Source organism: Schistocerca americana, chromosome X (genome assembly GCF_021461395.2).
Source record: "Schistocerca americana isolate TAMUIC-IGC-003095 chromosome X, iqSchAmer2.1, whole genome shotgun sequence".
Classification (NCBI taxonomy): Eukaryota; Metazoa; Arthropoda; class Insecta; order Orthoptera; family Acrididae; genus Schistocerca; species Schistocerca americana.
Genome location: NC_060130.1, coordinates 680,662,263 through 680,682,783, shown reverse-complemented (window position 1 = coordinate 680,682,783; position 20,521 = coordinate 680,662,263). Strand labels below are relative to the sequence as shown.

At 41.6% G+C, this 20,521-nt stretch overlaps 1 long non-coding RNA gene across 1 annotated transcript in view; it reads right to left on the bottom strand.

Annotated features, from left to right (window-relative positions):
• LOC124554777 overlaps positions 1 to 20,521 on the bottom strand; it is a 963,296-nt gene that overhangs the window by 497,441 nt on the left and 445,334 nt on the right. Inside the window, exon 4 of the long non-coding RNA XR_006968446.1 lies at positions 1,711 to 1,760. This is a non-coding gene — a long non-coding RNA (uncharacterized LOC124554777). The remainder of the gene's footprint in view (positions 1 to 1,710; positions 1,761 to 20,521) is intronic.

The window sequence follows — 20,521 nt, the reverse complement described above, 5'->3', positions numbered from 1 at the left end:
TCGGGAGGTATAAGTAGGGGGAAGCAATATATTCGATACCTCATCCAGAAACGCACCCTCTCGAAACCTGGACAGCAAGCTACACCGCGATGCAGAGCGCCTCTCTTGCAGCGTCTGCCACTTGAGTTTGCTAAACATCTCCGTAACGCTATCACGCTTACCAAATAACCCTATGACGAAACGCGCCGCTCTTCTTTGGATCTTCTCTATCTCCTCTGTCAACCCGACCTGGTACGGATCCCCCCACTGATGAGAAATACTCAAGTATAGGTCGAACGAGTGTTTTGTAAGCCACCTCCTTTGTTGAAGGACTACATTTTCTAAGGACTCTCTCAATGAATCTCAACCTGGCACCCGCCTTACCAGCTCCTGCAATGCTTTGGCCACATCTTTGATAGACATCGGATCAACTACTTTCCTCCCTCTGCGACATTGCACTTCAAAAGAACTTACCCTTTCAAATGTTGTAATCATTTTCCTCTATACTCTCAGCAAACATCGGCCCAACACCTTTTTCATACACTTGAGAGCCGAAACATTCTGCAGGGTTATTGGCGCACAGCCACCGTTCTTCTTACAAGCAGCGCGCGATCCTTCATGGAGAGTCATGTTGGGCGGCTTGGAAGCAAATTGACGAACAGCCGTGCGCGCTCGTCTGTTGGTGTGCGTACTCTGACGCTTATAGCGCCATCCATTGGACAAACTTTCGTTAATTATCTTTCATGACGTTTCTACTTGCGTCAATAATATTCTGCTCAAATTTGTCGTCATTCTGAGCAGTGGCCCTCTTTCTACAGCGTTGTGAAAATGAAACTTTATTTATGAGCACCCTGTACTTTTTGAACGGTTTTCAATACCACCGTTCTGTAAGAAGGAATTCCGAAAGTCGTTAATGGATAATATAAAAAGACTGTGAACTCACAGTAGCAAAACATTTTTTTGTAAAAATACCTATCATTTCACTGATCCAAAGTAATGAGTCATATATCCCTTTGACTTGTGAAAATTTTTATGTTAACCCATTTAAGGTAATTGGGTCTCAGAGTAGTGGTACAGTCATGCAATTTGGGTAGCGAATGTGTTATACAACATTCTTAGCCACATGACTGCTTTTGTAGCCGTATCTTTTAAAGAAAGTTGGAAAATTTGTCAACAAATCGTATGATCTGCAAACCATTTTCTTCCCTGTGGGACAGCATAAAGGTATTTTGAGGTACTTTGATTTTTATGTACCGGTATGCTTAGAAGTAAGGTGATAAGCAGTTCATATATGCATTCTCTTGACTTTTGAGTTATAATTATTTTACGAGATTCAAGCTACGGGCTGTACCTATCAATTTACAAACCATACTTAGTGATATTTCTTTAAATGCAGTTTTAAATTGGCAGTGCACATAGTCGTAATGGTAAATGACGAGCAGTAATGCAAATCTCTAGAACAGGTCCTTGCGCCACTCTTGACAATTAGGAGTGTTATTTCTAATTTTTAAATTTCTGGCACTATTTCGGTGTAGAAAGCTCAGATACATTACAAGTCGGCAACTCTGACAGTTTTTTTCCGGATTTCTTATCTCTTAGTGATTTTAAATGTCAATATACAGAAAAGTTTCCGGGAACTGCTCTGAATAAGATTCTTTTATACTCGCGATGAGTAGTCGACTAATTTTCGTTTAAAATTGAAAAGAATTTTAAATATTAGTTGTTACTTACTTCAACGGTGAATATCCGTCACGGAAAACTATGATACCGCTGCCGTCTGTCTGAAACAAAAGAAATTAAATAATTTTTAAAGTTAGAATTCATAAAAAATCCTCTTAGTATACACTATCTGACCAAAACTATCCGAACATCCCAACGTAATGCGAAACTGACCACTAGAAATCGTGAGAGTCAAACTTGCCAGTTTAAAAAAAAATACGGAATACTGTGTTGCCAGTACAGAAGTAAGAGCAGAAAGGGTCGACCAGGTGAACTGAGTGACTTTGAATGTATGTGTCTCAAGTAACAAATCCGTCAGGACACTTCAAACCCTTCTAAAGCTGCCCCAGTCGACTGTTGGTGATGTGGTAATGAAGAGAAAACGCAAAGCAACAGCCAAAGATGAACCAAGACTAGGTATTTAGTATCCAGAGGTGTTTCGGAATTCCCGCCTGTCCCGAATATCAATAGGCAGAACACGCAAGAGATGCTCGGGGCCGGCCGGTGTGGCCGTGCGGTTAAGGGCGCTTCAGTCCGGAACCGCGCTGCTGCTACGGTCGCAGGTTCGAATCCAGCCTCGGGCATGGATGTGTGTGATGTCCTTAGGTTAGTTAGGTTTAAGTAGTTCTAAGTTCTAGGGGACTGATGACCACAGATGTTGAGTCCCATAGTGCTCAGAGCCATTTGAGCCATTTTTGAGATGCTCGGGCTACGGACGACAACCGTAGCTTGCGCCAAGCGAGGCGCAGCAGTCGCAGCAAGCACGTAACGTGGCGCTGCACTCTGACGAATTTTCCCGCTAAATAACGCGGCCCGGCACTTGCTAGCCAGTCTCTCGCTAGTCTCTGCGGTCATTTGGTACGCGCCATTAAGTAGTAGAGCTTTCACCTTGCCTGATTTACGTCTGTGATTTGGATTGCTCACTGGATTGTTGTATACGCTAAAGACGACTTTGCTACGCTCTGGACTATCCGTTCACTTTCTGAACTCTTTTTATCCCCGGAACTGCCTGTCTCATTCCGCCGGTCTCTACGTTACTACCAGTGGTAGTTGTCATAAATTGTGTTTTACCTACTCAAAGTAGGATAGAAAAAGAAAGTCCTCGTGTACTGACGGACAGGGACTGTTGAACATTCAGAGGGATAGTTATAAAAAATTGCATGAAATCAGCAGAAGGAACCACTCCTGAGTTCAAGAGTGCCCCAGTGGTTCAACTAGCACAATGATTGTGCGTAGGGAGGTAAAAGGAATAGAGTACAATTGTCGAGCAGCTACTCATAAGCCCCATATTTCTGTAGTCAGGGTTACGCGACGCCTGAGGTGGTGTAAGAACGGCGCCATTGAACAATGAATGACTGAAAACTAGTGGTCTGTAATGATTATTAATACAATAGCCTGTGGAAATCCGATGGAAGGACTTGAGTTAGACAAATATCTGGAGAACGTTATTTGCTATCATACGTAGTGCCAACAGCGAAGCACGGGGGAAATGGTGTTTTGTAGACGGGTGCTTTTCGTATTTACGACGAACTTAAGATAATTCTAAGTGGGGAAGAGCATGAACAAAGTTTACAACATTGTTTACTGCTTACGATAGAGGAACAGTTAGGAGACGATAATTGATTGTATCAGCATGTCAGTACACCCTGTCATAAAACATCATGTATAAGGCAATGGTTTGTGAGTAATAACATCCCTCAAATGGACTGGCTTTCCCAGCGATCTGACTCGAACCAAATGAAACACCTTTGGGATGAGTTTGAACTTAGAAATCACTCCAGACCCCAGTGTCCAAGATCACTACATTCTCTAGTTTTGGCTCTTGAGGAAGAACGGTCTGCCATTCCTCCAGAGATTTTCAGGCACTTCATTAAAAGCGTCGCCAGCAGAGATCAACCCTTCGTAAAGACGAAGAGTTGGCACACCCTATAATAAACATCCACTCATAGGTGCTCAGATATTTTTGATCAGATAGTGTCTTGCAAATCGTTCATTATTTCTATGGTTCGTCGGACGCAAAAAACACTGTTCCACGACAGCTCGTTCCACTTACTATCACGTTTAATTTAATTATAGCCACAGTAGTATGGCATTTGCTTTGAATTGCTTCGTTTGCGTATAACACATTCGCTTCGGTACATTTCTCCCTTCCCTGCTGCCATTATCAAACATTTCATTTTTATGACTGCGTTATTACGCATTTCACTCTAGTCTCCTTCTTGATCCGTTTGTCAGTTTTCCTGTCTCCCCTAGTAATTACCAAAACGCGTCTCTCCATTTCTCACTCAGTAACCCTGAGGTTTCGAATAGTTTTCGCATTAAAAGTTTAATCGCAGTGCCGTAAATCAAAACTGCCAATACACACAGAACTTAAACTTACTTTTTCCGGTACGTTGGAACTTCAGTTCTTAAAAGACTATTTAGCTTACCAAAGCCTCTTACGACTATTTTCACTCTATTTATTTCCTTTTCTGAAACTGAAACGCGTTACTTCATTGGTGGACTGGCAAGCCTCATCCTTCATCTATAGCTAATTTAACTTCATCACAGACTGCATTCTATGCCTGTCAGTTAATAAATATTTAGTGCTGGTAATTAGTAACCTCAGTGATTGCAAGGGTTAAGACATCGAGTCCTGTATTAATTTCATCTTTCTTCTGGTGAAAGGTTTACACGTGCTATTTTCTGTAGTTTAGATGTGGCCAGGAAATTGACTCGGAGTCTGGAGAAGCCCCCGTGGGAGTTCCAGCTCGACTTTCAGAAGTGAAATGGAGGGATAGGCGGAAGTGTCCACGCGCAGCAGGAACAACGCCACGGCCAACCACTGTTCAGCCTTCTGCCAATTTTTCTCATAGTGCACTCTGCACAACACGGGTCCCGTCCTATATGCAACGAAGCCATATAATGTACCATGATGAGCACCTTGCCTTGTGCTGAATCTTGGGTTTTACAAGTTGTGCCAGTCAGTCGAAATGCATATCAAAACAACTTTGATTTTCGCCGACAGGTAGCTTCCTTAGAACACAGGGAACTGGGAAGTCAGTCGCAGATACAGGTCTCGTGTCTCGTGAGAATCAAGGCTGCTGCAATCCGTTCTGCAGTTCTTTTCTGTCTTCGTAGAAGTTCACCTCTCCACTTGGGGTGAGCGCCCTTCTGTCTAAACTGTTGTAAGAGGGCAGCTCATTGTGTAATCTTAAAAATTATCAGACGAGAGGAAGTCAGGATGCCAGTTTCCTAGAAGTGGGAAACTTAAGAGTGGGAGTGTAACACAGAATGGATCGAGAACTGCGTATGTGGGAGCTGAACAGTTGGTGAACGTTGTAAAATTTTTGCCACGTGAAAAATTAGTTGTTCTGTTAACGACAATATCATTTGTTAGCATTTCGCAGAGCTTTTTCAATGGCACGCGAGAATCGTGCGGTCCTTGTAGAGAGAGGAGATTTGGCATGAAATACTTCGCCTAGGGATTCTGGAGATCTTGAGAGAGGCACTTGATTCTCTAGGTAGGCGGTATGTTCGAGTATGGGCCACCTACCTTCCCAGCTCTCAACGCCTAAGTGGGCGTACACTATCACTGTACATCGCACTGTATAAGCATAGACTGTCACTGTCCACCATCACCCAGTGCGGGCACACACCACCGTCATAATCCATGGTGGGGGTCGTGGCTTGATCCCGCCAGTCTGGTTCACATCGTGATGAGTAACAGGAGCAGGCCAGCTCCTTCAGCCCACACGCTGTCTGTCCGCTGAGCACCATCTGGTGCTCTTTCTGAGTCAGCGTAGATGCCGCCGTGTTGATAGCAGCACCTAGCCAGTGGTCGCCACTGCCCAAGTGAACACACAACTTGCCTCCCTTTGGCAGGCTATTGCTGACGCTGGCATTCTTCACCGGCTGTGCCCGCCTGTGCCAAAAATGCAATGGAAGCCTTTCCAACTCCACCTAATATGCTTCAACTGATATGGAATAAACTTCTGGTTCAACCAGCATTGATTCCATGATGGGCTGCTGCCTGCCACCTGCCAGCAGTCCGTTCCAGTCATGCCCTGGGAGGTCAATTGCCTGACCTAACACAGCCAACTTCACCTTCCATCATAGTGTTTGCTCACCTGGCCACTATGTGTGGTTTCAGAAGTTCTTGGCTGCTATAAACTGCCGGATCATGGTTGTCATAATCAGCTCCGGCCTGCAGCTTCGATGACGCAATGTGGAGAGTGGAGTTATTATTTTCTCCCTCGCCTGTTCATGTGCAAGCGAATGGTCGGAGAAATTTGACTGTCAGAGGTAATTGCAGGTGTAGTTTGTGAAGATGGAGGGACATGCCGATCTTTCTCAATTTTGAGGAAATTCTAAGGAAGACAGCAATGGCTTGTGGCCAGTGAGATACACGCAGTGCAGTCTGTCAGGTCACAGTACACCATGTATACAGTCAGCGCCTGTTAAGTGTCACACCTACTGGTCCTATGGTCATTTTGCCAGGCAGTGTAGAGTCAAAATGGTGGATGATTAGACGAAAAGTTTGAGCAATGTGTTACTGTTGAGAGTGACTGTATTATTAAAGTTTCCACAACATCAGAGTCAGATACGCATGATGCTTCCTCGCAAGAGGTGGTTCAAGCTTTGGCTGATCAAACAGAATCTCTAGAGGCAAGCAACACACAGATTCACAAGGAAGAATCTGAAATGATGCAAGGAAAAGTTTTGTCGAGTGTGGCCATGCCTTTATTAGATACAACTGCTGCCAGTTTGATGACCCCTTTTTCTGTAAAGACGGGATGTGTTGACATTCATAGGCGACAAAGAAGCAGCTGCAAGACTGGGCCTCTGAGCAGACAAACGGCTATTGCAGGCAGCCATATGTCATGTATCACAATCACTTGAAAAATGCACATAATTTCCAGCAGCTTAAGGAAGGGCTTTCGAAGCGCTGTAAGAAACAGAACAGTCTGAGGTTCTTTCGTGAGCATCTGTGTGGAGTGTCTCAAAATCAGAAGTAGAATGAATTGGTGGAATGTCTTCTGGATGGGATAGGGAAGATAACTGCTCAGATGCATCAGCTGGCGGAAAATGGCGAGGCAAACACAATAATTCTTAGGGAAGCAGAGCATAAAGCATTGAATCATTTTCTAAGAGATTTCCCATCCGATATGTCGGGAAGGGAGCATACAAAAAACCGACAGGTCTCGGCCGCCACCATAAGGCTTGTCATCGAGTTAGAAAAAGTTGGATGTGGCGACGGGGATGAGAGTCGTCTACGGACGTAAAGTGTTATAGATTCATTCAGAAGCAGCACTGTCTACCACAGTATTATGAGTTTGGAGTGGTGGGGCACAGCAAACAAGATAGTAGAAATAAAAAGCGGAATGGGCAAGAACGAAATAATCAGTTGTTTAACTTCAACAATGACACCAAATACACTAAACAGAATTCCCAGTAAGTCCTAATGCTATGAAGACATATGCAGAGGTGGAGTGGTGCTTAATTGGTGAAAGTTATTGTTAGACATTGGGGCCCATGTGTGTGTGGCATACCTGGCTCTCTCAGGTAAGGCGAGACTGAAGCCTCCACATTACAGGTTTTGTGGTGTAGGAAACAAGATACGGCATCACTAAGATTGGTGATACTAGGTTTTTACATTGAAGCAAAACAATTCTGAAGGAGTATGGACGTTTTTCCCCGTGTAGGTGAAGGGTACTGCACAATCCTGCGGTTGGATTTCTTAAATAGATATCATGCAAAAATTGATCTTTCACATTGCACTCTGTCGAATATTGTTTCGGCTGGGAATTACTGCTGCCAATGGCACACTATTGCAATATTTTTCTGTAATGAGGGTCAAATCAACTAAAATGCGGCCAAAGTATTTGATATTTGATTCCCATGATAAAGTGCCACAGGGTACACAGAATTTTTTTCGGACCTACTGACCTACTGACTAATATCTTGTGTATTGTAGAGCCATTGGTGGATGATAATGAATAAGATACATAATGATGTTTTGTATGGAGGACTGTTGAATACATCTGATACACATCAGTGGGGATAAACAGCACGGGATTTAGACTGGGGACAAATCACCTCTGTACTGGAAACCATATGGAAGATCTCGTCATTTATGGCTATTAATGGAGGAGTTTATTAATCAAAAACTGAACAATGGCGTAATAGAAAAAAGTTATAGCGCTCGGGGAGGCACCGGTCATTGTTGTACACACAAATCCATCAGATGGTACAACAAAGTATAAGTTGTATTGTGATTATCGCTTTTTGAGTGCTAGAATGTTTACACAGGCATATCCAGTACCAAATGTTACAGAGACCCTTGACAGCCTGGGGCCAGTGCAAATATTTTTACGTGACATATATGAAGTGTGGTTACCATTAAATGGAAGTAGATACAGGAGACTGACCAAGGACTACGTTTACAGCCTTTTGTGGTAATTACTATCATCAGTGAATACCATTTGGTTTAGAAAGCAGACTGGCCACATTACCACATTTCAACGATTACTAGATGGAGAGTTACGAAGTCAGTGTATGGTGTACTTGGATGACATTTTTGTAGTTTCGAATGGTATGAAGGAGCATGCACAACGATTGAAAGAGTTTTTTTAAGATGTTGCATTCCACATGCCTGATGTTGAATGCCATCTTGTGTTAAACGAACTTGACTACCTACTACATGTGATTAGCCAGGACAGTGTAAAAACCAATATGAGTCTAATAAATGGTATGTATTGATTCCCACCACAGTAGACAACTGAGGAGTTAACACTTGTTTTTAGGATTTGCTGACTACTACAGAATTTTTGTGACGAGATTTGCATGCATTGCAAGACTGTTAACAAAACTGTTCAAGAAGGATGTGAAGTTCCAGTGGATGGCTGAATGTCAAGCTACATTTGAGAAGCTGAAGAAGGCACTAACAACTAGCCCTGTATTGGTATTCCTAGCTTACGAGAAGGATATTATCCTGTCTTGTGATGATTCCAGCCAAAGCATAGGGTGTGTTCAAAGCCAAAAAGGGCACGGTAAAGTGCACCAAGTAGCCTGTCCGTCAAGGCATTCGATTCCAATGAGAATAATTAATCAACTATGGGACGGGAAATATCGAATTTGAAATACCGTGTCACATACTTCAAGTGTTATCTGTATAGCAAGAGATTCAAAGTGTTCCGGTAGCATTAAAATGGTTATTAGTTTTAGAGGACTCTTCAAGCAGACTTAAACTGTGGGCATTTAAACTATGCAAATTTTATTATGAAATCGTTCACAAGCTGGGTGGAAAGCATGGTATCGCAGATGGATTGAGTTTGCAGAATGGTAGAAGGCACAATCTGCTGATGCTGACTGCGAGCTATTCCAAACATACCCACAGTCTGCCATTCGTGGCTTGTTATGTAGGACAACGAGGCTTGGGTGGCACATTGTGGTGCCTGCTGCACTGCAAGAAGAAGTGTTAAAAGAAGCACATGACCATGTGTTACCTGGACATGGAGAATACAGGACAACGGATTGTTGAGCAGCCAAACGTTACTGGTGGAGGATACGGAAACAGCATGTGGAGCAGTATGTGAGAAAGTACGTGCTGTGTTCACAATGTGCAGACTTGAATTACCAGCAGGTATCACCGTAAGGCAGCCAAACCATGTGAGATAACTGAGATGGACATATCAGGTCTGTCCAGACAGATGCCAGCAGGTAACCGTTAAGCTCAGACTGTTATAGATAATTTTTTGCAATATGCCACAATGATTTCCATTCCAAATCAGCAAGCTAATTCAGCTGTATTAGTAATGGTAGACATCTGGTTGTTGAAGTTTGGCATCTCTGAAACGACACTGACACATAAGAACACCAGATTCATTTCAGAGTTAATGAAACAACTATGTGACCTGCTGTATATCTGTAAATTAATAATTTGTCAGTTGCATCTGCAGGCTAGAGGGAGGACTGAATGCATTTACCAAATGACCAGGAAGATGCTGAGCTCTTATGTCAATAGTCACCATAATGATTGGGATGCTTACCTACCATATGTCATGGCTGAATATATTTCACAGGATACCATTGGTCCCTTGCCATACAATGTACGTACAGAAGGAAGATATTATCACCTTTTCTTTTGAGGTCATCAAATGTAGAAAAAAAAAAAAAACAGGGAACCCATACGGATTGTTGCTGGGACATTAAAGGATGTGGGGAAGTGAGTGTAGTCGGTGAACACTAAGGCACATGAGCGTGATGAGAAAATGGGACACCATAGTGGTAAACTGCCATAGTACAAGGTCGGCCAATGGATGACGTTAACTAGCCTGTATACGAAGTGTGACAAAGTAATGGGACTGATTTTCTTTGCAAGATGTGGCAACCCTGCAGGCTTGCGTAAGCACAATATCTTTGACTTTGGTCTATAAGCTGCTTCTAGTCCAAGCGGCACATCGATGCAACTGCTCAGTCATGAGTTGTGCTGTAATAAGTTAACCTGTGTTTGTGTCTCTCGTCACGGAAATGGAACCGTATAATATTGCGCAACGGTATGACATTTCTTTTTGCGTTAAATTGGGTGAAAACGCGATGACAACTTACAGTAAGCTTCAGAAGGATTTTGGAGAGGAGGTTATGCCAAGAGCTCAAGTTTTTCGTTGGCATAAAATGTTTAGTGAAGGCAGAACGAATGTCAAAGTCAAAAGTGAAATTCATGCTTGTGTGCTTCTTTGATTGCACGGGAATTGTTCATAAAGAGTTGGTGCCTCCTATACAAATAGTTAATCAATATTACTACAAAGAAATTTTAGAAAGACTTTGTAAGAGTTCTTCGTGTCCATGCCAACATTGCTGATAATTGGATTTTGCATCACGATAATGCGCCATCCTATACTGATCTGTCAATACAGCAATTTTTAACCACAAAACAAATTTCAGTACTACACAGCCACCTTATTCACCAGATATCGCTCCGTGCAACTTTTTTCTATTTCCAAGAATCAAAACGGCGGTCAAGGGACACCATTTTCAAACAACACAAGATGTCCAAAAAGCTGTGACGAGGGTCTTGGAGGATATTACAGAAAATGAGTTCCAGAAATGTTACCATCAATGGCAGAAGCGCTGGAAAAAATGTGTGCAATCAGAAGGGAACTACTTTGAAGGAGACAACACTAAACTTGACTAAAATGGTAGGCAACATTTTTTTCACATCAGTCTCATTACTTTATTGTTGCACCTCTTACACTATAGGGTAAGGTGAAGAAATTTATTACATAATATCAAGGTGTCTACGAAGTAATGGAAATGACGGCCCTGGTAAATATTAAATTGCAGTTGCCATGATGGACAACCACTGTCCATGAGGGGCACACTCATTTTTAAAGGTACTCCAGCTGCCTTACCACAGAAACAAGAGTCACTATCTGGGGAGAGGTAGGGCGAAAAAAGTGGAGTAAGGATGCAGAAACTCGTGTACAGCCCATGTGCGAGGTACTGCACACCCTGAGGTCACGCAAGTAAATATGTAGTTTACCACATGTATTTTGAGAGTGTTCTACTTCTAGTGATTAATTACGTAAGGAATAGGGTACCTGTGATAAATGCTGTGGAAGGTTTCATTTGGGTAATTTTATTGTTTTGCTGGGAGGATTGTTTGTCAACATAGGCAGGTTTATATTATTTACTTTGTAGCGGTAGGCATGATAGGGAGTCTAATGTGCAAGGGATGGGGTAAGGTGATGGTGTCTTGGTGTAACAGAAGTATTTTATCATTCATGAATGCTATTAGATTTACAAAAAATGGCTCTGAGCACTATGGGACTCAACTTCTGAGGTCATCAGTCCCCTAGAACTCAGAACTACTTAAACCTAAGGACATCACACACATCCATGCCCGAGGCAGGATTAGAACCTACGACCGAAGCGGGCGCGTGGTTCCAGACTGTAGCGCCTAGAACCGCTCGGCCACTCCGGCCGGCTATTAGATTTACATAATTGTTTTCTTTACACCACATAGAATGAACTACACTAAGTCATATGTGCAGGTAACGTTGCGCTTTGGTCTAAGTACAGTTGTTGCATCAAAAAATGATGGGTTAAAGCGTCAGTGTAACTGCATAGCGGATTATTTCAAGAAATTGCGGAGCTTGTGGTATAGTTCCCAGAGATTAAATAAGAACATACCACTCACGGAAAAACTGACATGTATTGTGGAATTCAAAGCTTACGTATGTTAAAGTGCTCATGGTTTATATCTTTTAGTTTTTAGTTTAAGTGGGTACAAAGTACATCCAGAAATCAGATGTGATATGGTACCAAATACCAATATTTTTTATATTTCATGGAGTGAGTTTGTATGGTCCATGGCAATGGCCTGTATTTGTCTTGCATCTTGCATGACTTTTTTCTGTCATCTTTTTTGATACAGTTCTGTGTAGATGAATAATCTGAACACCGTTTGCTGTAAATTTATTTTTTAAAACATGACACAGAACTATAGTTATTATTAATTTACATATAAAGGATGACAATATATATTACATAGCATATTTTAACTTTTTAAGAAAACGATACTGTATATTTCCAAAACGTATTGTTATTTGAAATCTGTGTTTTAAAATCTTACATAAATTGTCAAAAATTAATTTTAAGAAATTAGAGAGAAGACATAATTACAGTGTGGTACATGTATCGAAATTTATCGATTATCGGACGCCACGATGTAAACAACTACATACTGTGTAAATACATTATAATAGCTAAGTCATCATTGTGGTGTCAAGCGATCAGTGTATTCTAGGACTTCAGCACAACAAGTTGTATGTTTTAATTGCTCCGTATTTTATTTCTGACATGTTCATGTTTCCTGCTACTTTTTCACTACAGTTTGACTCAACGTCACTACGTAACGTTCACTGTTGAAAAAATCATGTACATCTAATAATGTTACAATGTACGTCCTAATGTTGCAGTAGTGTAGACAGTGGTTATATGAAATCGTATATGTTTGAGCCACTTTCACTTGGAACGTTTGTTTTTGTAACTTTCAGATCCGATAATGACAGCGTAGATTTGTCGAAATGGGTAATGATAATAATGAAAAGGATTTCAAGCGATCTTGAAAAACTTGATTCTTCAGGTATCCTACGACCTTCAGGTTGCCCACAGCGAGCGACACAATGTGAGACATATATAATGTCTCAGTTTTCCGTTGCTTTTCCATCTTCCAGTACGTAATTAATAGAAGACAGATTGAACGACAATAGACAAACGCGTGGACAAGGTACTGCGTTCATTACGAGTAAATTTTAATGTGAACTTCGCCTACCAACGAGAATGTGTCTGCAACAGATGTATGCAATCAAACATTCTCAAATAATCAAAGAATCCTGACAGTAGAATGAGGTTATGTTTTTTTTTTTTTTTTTTTTTTTTTTTTTTTGTTCCGTACTAAATGAGAAATTTTATCGGTTACGATACTATCAATACATATGTTTCGTAGAGAAATTAAAAGCATTTTTCAATGAATCAGCCTGCGATACGATATGTCTGCTCTTCTGCATTTTCACTCAATAGTAGGAGATGACGTGTGCTTGAGAAGGTATTTCTTATGTCACTGCTGTCATATGAGCCTCCTTCACAATAATGCATCGATAGCGGAGTAATGAATTGCGAATACACTTCCACACGCTCTGAAATGAACGTAACTTCATCTTCAGAATCACTACGTGGACAGAAAGCAGGGCGCTGCTAAATTTACATTTCACAAGATTCAGACATGGTTCATAGTATGTAGATGTAAGTAGAGCGTGAAGTTTGAAATGTAAATATTTTACGTTTGTGTGACGGGAATTGTGATTCCCCGTGTGTGGCGTTTCCCTTTGTCCTAGAGAGTACTTCAGCTCTTTAAATGTGCGGTTATTACACTATTTCGAAACGAAAAGACCTATTTTCAGAATCTCATTAGCTATCGACTCACAGATAGCACAAAACTCTTTAATAACTTGCTCGTATCGGGCGAGTATTGCGTATGAGGGTAGTAGCAACGGCGAAATATAACTTCCAGTCTACCGTTCAATTGGAGTTAATGATCTCTGAGCCCACCACCGATATGGAAATTATCATCTTTTGTGCCGCTAATACAGCGCCAGTGAGCCCTTATAAAAGGAATATTTCAATTAAATTGTTGCCAGCTGTGCAGGTACTGAGCCGTGCTCGTTCGCTTATGAGCCTTCCTGTGCGTCGAAAATAATTAATTCGCTCGGAAATATATTTTGTTTGAAAGTAATTGCATGTGTAGTGCTACGTTTATTTATAAATGAAATGGAGCTTATTCCAACAACGTAATGGGAAAAATATACTCCAGTAATTTTTGTAGTTTCCTCGAAATATATACGATAAAGGAATGAGTCTGGCAACATTGTTCTTTCGATACAGAGGGAGACTTTCCGGGATGAAAGGACGTACCTATCACCTGCTGAAATCAATGATGGACAAACGCTGAAAATATGCAAATTATTGTTCCGCCTGTAATGTTGAATAGAGCCACCCCGTGTGGAAACATAAAATGAAGCACCTGCTGCTCTTTCCTCAACGGAAATTTCTCCGAAAGCGTTACGATGCAGTGAAAATATTATTTTTAATGGCTTTCAGCTACAAGGCCACGCGGCAAGCTCTAGATATTGCTCATAGAGGACTATTTAGAACGGTTAGGTGAGCTGTTTGTTTTTACGCAACCATACAAACATAATACGAGTACACTCTGTCCTACTATCGCCGATCCTATCTCAGTACAGACGCATATTATCGCGCATGTTTATTAACCACAGCCACACTCAGAGGGCACTTCTAAGGACAGTCAGGTTTTATAATGTAGCAAAGCTATCCCCAGACAAAGACAGGGAAACATAGGTCACTGTTTCGATCAACGTATGTTTCCGAGATAGTTTATTCTTCAATGAAAATTAAAAATCTAAGTTCCAAATATACTGGATGTATAGTAGTATTAATAGCGGAAACTGACAAGGGTGAAAGTATAAGACTACAAAAGCAAAAACTATCCAGTATTAACGGGTCCGCAAAGAAGACATTTGCGAGATAACTGAGGTGTTCTCCGGACAAATGGCTTGTCGACAAACAGGTCGTTTTGGGAAAAATGCATCTCTTTCATTTAATATCATTGTCAAGTTAAACATCAAATTGAAATAAGTGCTGATATAATGAACACCTTCTCAAAGTATGTATTAAGTCATTCTTAAGGGACATGCATATTTCAGGACATTACAATAGAATTTAGTTATTGTAGATAAGTGCCCTTCTTCCCAAGAACACGAAGTGGTCTGCACAGAAAATGAAAAATAATAGTAAAATGTCATGTATGATGTGTAGGAAAATAAATAAAATCAAAGAAACAAAACTTGTAGGTTCAGAACACATTTTCTAGGAATTCATTTTAATTTCTTGTGTAACACATTCAAGCCAGTTCCAGCCTGCGGGTGTCATGAAGATTTGTAACAGCTTACACTTTTGCGGATTTAATGCCATTACACGGGGCCTGATTCGAGTTAATATTCAGGTTTGGATTCCTTGCCAACCATATTTGGAATTGTATGTAAATCTCTGTGTAAGTGGTACAACACAGCAAAGAATCAACCTTTGTGTATTTCATTACGACAAATTTAGAATCTGAAATATACTCTTCCATGTTTCTGGTTTTGCCCAGAATAGAGGCTTCAACATTTCCGTCTATTTCTTTATAATGTCACGATTCATTACAACAATGAAAGGTGATAGGTTAGTACGATATTCAACTGTTGCCTCCAGTTAAGATTTAGCAGCGCCAACTATTGGCTTTTTCTTCACGACAGATTTAACAAGGCCAAAATTTCGGTCACTGATTGAATGGATGTCCTCTGACTAGAAAAATGTGGTCAATGTCCACATTATAAACTTTTTTGTGAACCACATACCAAAATGCACTATGTAAACTTTTTGTTCTGTCCCGCACATGCGGCGGTCTGGAAACCTATTGAACTTATATTACTACTCATCTGATTCATTCAGCAGTAAAACTGAAATGAAATAACAGAGTGAGCTCCTTTCTGGGCCTGCGCTTTCATAAAACTGTACGTGTAGGACGATCCATTCTTATCAATGTGAACATTATAAATACAGACCCAGAGGAGGCGCTTGTAAAACTACACTGTCACATTCACTTTCGGAAACGGCTGATGTTGACCCTAGTCACAGATTTTGACCGTAGTCAGACTCAACAAAAAGGAACCGCGCGACCGCTACGGTCGCAGGTTCGAATCCTGCCTCGGGCAGGTATGTGTGTGATGTCCGTAGGTTAGTTAGGTTTAAGTAGTTCTAAGTTCTAGGGGACTGATAACCTCAGATGTTAAGTCCCATAGTGCTCAGAGCCATTAACCCATTTCAAACATTGTTTTGTATTTTCTTTGTACTACTCCTAAAACATCTCATACAGCTTTTTGATGTTACTTTTAGTGTTTTCGTACTATTTCCGTTCAGATTTGTGTTGTGAGTAATGACTTGTTTTGTATAGAATCATGTTAAGATGTGCCTTTAATAAATCAAATGCATCACTGTCCAGCTTATGAGGCCTGTTGGTATGCGAGTCTTATTTCCACAAAGGAACTGACATTAGACACTTTCCCTAGAATAACACGTATACACTTAACAGAAATTTGGTAAACGGCCTGTGTCATATTTCGACGTATTTTAACAGGTTCCCCTTCACTTACAACAACATATTCCCATGTATGCTGGCGTATATGTTTTGGATTCTCTACCTTTTATTTTAGCTTTGAGTTTATTTAAACGCTAAATTATGATGTGGATCCTGCTCTGTTTTACTGTGCGAGTTAAAGTAGTTAAATTTTCTTGCTTGAGCTTCAGATCTCATTTCATGAAACACTCCTTTAAACAATATTTCTTTACTACTTTAAAAGTCTTGTCAGGTAGAGCTATACCAGGTCAAGAAGTGTATCATTTTCCGCTTTGTCGTTTAATTTAATCTACCTCACGTTTCATACCCACTTCCTTTTTAGGAACCAATTAGCTTCTAATCTTTTCTTCATCAATATGCATTACATGAACCCCTAAAATAATGGGAAACGCAGGTACAGTAACTTACTTAATAATATGCATAATACAGTACAATGATACCATGTACAATAATACAAATATAATAACACAAGACATACAAAACAATACAATAACTTCCAGAACTAACCATGATACCATCCCAATGCCAAAAGCTGTCTGTGGGTATGACGCTTCAAACAAATGAATAACTTTACGCAGTGCTGCCACGTTAAAAAGAAAATTTCAGAGATTATAAATTACTGTATGATGATTCATTATAACAAGTCTCCGGAAAATGGGTGAATGAGCTTGCAGGTCCCCTGTCAGGCGATCGAATCTATACCGAAAATTTGATTATGGTCCCTCACTGACAGAAGACAGAAAACCTTTCCTTGTTAGTACAAATGTGTTTAAAATGCAAAATTTTTTCGGCTACGTCCCTACCTAACTGTGATGAAATTTCGCCCATGATTGGCGAATGTGGTACATGCACGTTGGGACACCAGCACACTTTGGCAGTGTCGTAAGACGACCAGTACGGTCCAAGAGCGATAAATCGAGCAGGGCCCCTACTTGGCCTCGAAGATCACCTCATCTCAAACCACTCAATTTTTTCTGTATGGTTCATCTAAAATGCGCCACAACACCACTGAAAAATTTTAACAGCGACTTGTGCACGCTTGTCAAGATTGACGAGATAATCCGGGGGTGTTCGAAATTCTTCACAACTCATCGCATCCAAATATGAGGACTACATGTGGAACACATCATTTGACGAGTACGAGTTTGTTGATTTACAACATCCTTCATTGCACACTATTTTAATACTACTTGTACGTATTTTGTGTGCGTGTGTGTGTTTACGATATATGATGATGATGATGATGATCATGATGATGATGAGAGAAGGGAGCGGGTGAAACCCGGTGCCAGCACATAGCCTTCTCCTCGCGAATAGTACCATGGGGGCAGCCAAGCTTAACGTCCTCATCTGACGGACGGATCACATGAAAAGTGTCACATGCCCTCACTTCATGAGACACTGCGTAGAGGTTTGCTAGTTAAACCAGAGCGTTGGTGCAAAGTCTGGTGATCAGGGAGTTTGAGCCACCACTTCTCTGGGTTGTATAAACTATAGTCGACCACTGTGGCCGAGCAGTTCTAGGCGCTTCAGTCCGGAGCCGTGCTGCTGCTACGGCCGCAGGTTCGAATCCTACCTCGGGCAAGGATGTGTATGATGTCCTTAGGTTAGTTAGGTTTAAGTAGTTCTATGCGTAGGGGACTGATGACCTCAGATGTTAAGTCCCATAGTGCTTAGAGCCATTTGAACCATTTTATAAACTATAACATGTGAAGTCCTGAAGAAATACTGTATTCATTTAAGAATGTAGCGTATGTCTCACAAAGGTAGGCCATGGGTGTTTGAGCCCAATTAGATTGGCACTTGAAGAAAAATTTTACATTTCAAACACATTTTTACTATCTCGGTCAATATTTAAAACTGAAATCAGTAGCGGGTGGTATTATGCAGTTCTAATCATCAAAAGTGGTTCAAATGGCTCTGAGCACTATGGGACTTAACTGCTAAGGTCATCAGTCCCCTAGAACTTAGAACTACTTAAACCTAACTAACCTAAGGACAGCACACACGTTTATGCCCGATGCAGGATTCGAACCTGCGACCGTAGCGGTCGCGCGGTTCCAGACTGTAGCGCCTAGAACCGCTCGGCCAACCAGACCGGCTTCTAATCATCCCACAAAAGGCTCGTTTTATGACCCGTGTTTACTTGAACGTTTTTGCTTCTATCTTAGGGTGTTTCCATCAGTGTCATACACTGAAAAGCCAAAGAAACTGGTCCACCTGCCTAATATCGTGTACAGCCTGTGCGAACACGCAAAAATTCCGCAGAATGACATAGCACGGACTCGACTAATGTCTCAAGTAGTGGTGGAGGGTATTAACACAATGAATCCTGCAGGCATGTCCATAAATCTGTAAGAGTACGAAGGGGTGGAAATCTCTTCTAAATTGTACATTGCAAGGCGTCCCAAATATGCTCAATAATGTTCATACCTGGGGAGTTTTGTGGGCAGCAGACGTGTTTAAACTAAGAAGAGTGTTCCTGGAACCACTCTGTAGCAATTATGGACGTGTGGAGTGTCGCATTGTCCTGCTGGATTTGGCCAAGTCCGTCGGAATCCACATGGATGAATGCAGGTGATCAAATAGGATGCTTACGTTCGTGTCACCTGTCAGAGTTGTCTCTAGACGTATCAGGGGTCCAATATCACTCCCACAGCACACGCTTCACACCATTACAGAGCCTCCAACAGCTTGAACAGTCCCCTGCTGACATGCAGGGTCCATGGATTCATGAGGTTGTCTGCATACCCGTACTCGTTCATCCGCTCGATACATTTTGAAACGAGACCTGTCTGACCAGGCAACATGTTCCTAGTCATTAACAATCCAGCCACGCGGGATTAGCCGAGCGGTCTAGGGCGCTGCAGTCGTGGACTGTGCGGCTGGTCCCGGCGGAGGTTCGAGTCCTGCCTCGGGCATGGGTTGTGTGTTTGTCCTTAGGATAATTTAGGTTAAGTAGTGTGTAAGCTTAGGGACTGATGACCTCAGCAGTTAAGTCCCATAAGACTTCACACACATTTGAACAGTTTTGAACAACAATCCAATGTCGGTGTTGACGGGCCCAGGCGAGACGTAATGCTTTGTGTCGTCATCAAGAGTACACGAGTGGACCTTCGGCTTCGAAAGCCCATATCGATAATGTTTTGTTGAATGGTTCGCAAGCTGACACTTGTTGATGACCCAGCATTAAAATCTGCAGGGTTGCACTTCTGTCACGTTGAACGGTTCACTTCAGTCGTCGTTGGCCCCGTTCTTGCAGGATCTTTTTCCAGCCGCAGTGAAGAACACTGCTGCTACCGCACTGAATTTCAGCATAGACATTAATGATTCTTTTACACATGGTAATGGATGGCTTACAGTAGCCATTGTACGAGGTGGTACTGGAGTTCCTAATGTCGAAGATTCGATGTTTTGCCGGATTCCTGACGTTCACGGTACATTCGTGAAATGGTCGCACGGGAAAATCCCCACTTCATCGCTGCCTCGAAGATGCTGTATCCCATCGCTCATGCGCCGACCATGACTCCACGTTCAAACTCACTTAAATTTTGATAACCTGCCATTGTAGCAGCAATAATCGATCTATCAACTGCGACAGACACTTGTTGTCTTATATAGGCGGTACCGACCGCAGCTCCGTATTCTGCCTGTTAACATGTCCCTCTATCTGAATGCACATGCCTGTAGCAGTTTCTTTCGAGTTTCAGTGTATATCTTTGTAACTGCATATAGATAAATCGTTATTTTATGTTGTTACCAAAAATCACGGAAAGTTCTTGAGAGATTTCATCTACATCCACATCTACAAGAATACTCTGCGATTCAGTCAAGTGCCGGACAGACAGTTCATCGAATCACCTTCCTGCTTTCTCTACCGTTACACTCTCGAACAGCGCTCGGTAAAAACGAGCACTTTCTAAATCATTCCGTGCAAGCTCGGATTAAAAAAAAAAAATGGTTCAAATGTCTCTGAGCACTATGGTACTTAACATCTGAAGTCATCGGTCCCCTAGAACTCAGAACTACTTAAACCTAACTAACCTAAGGACATCACACACACCCATACCCGAGGCAGGATTCGAA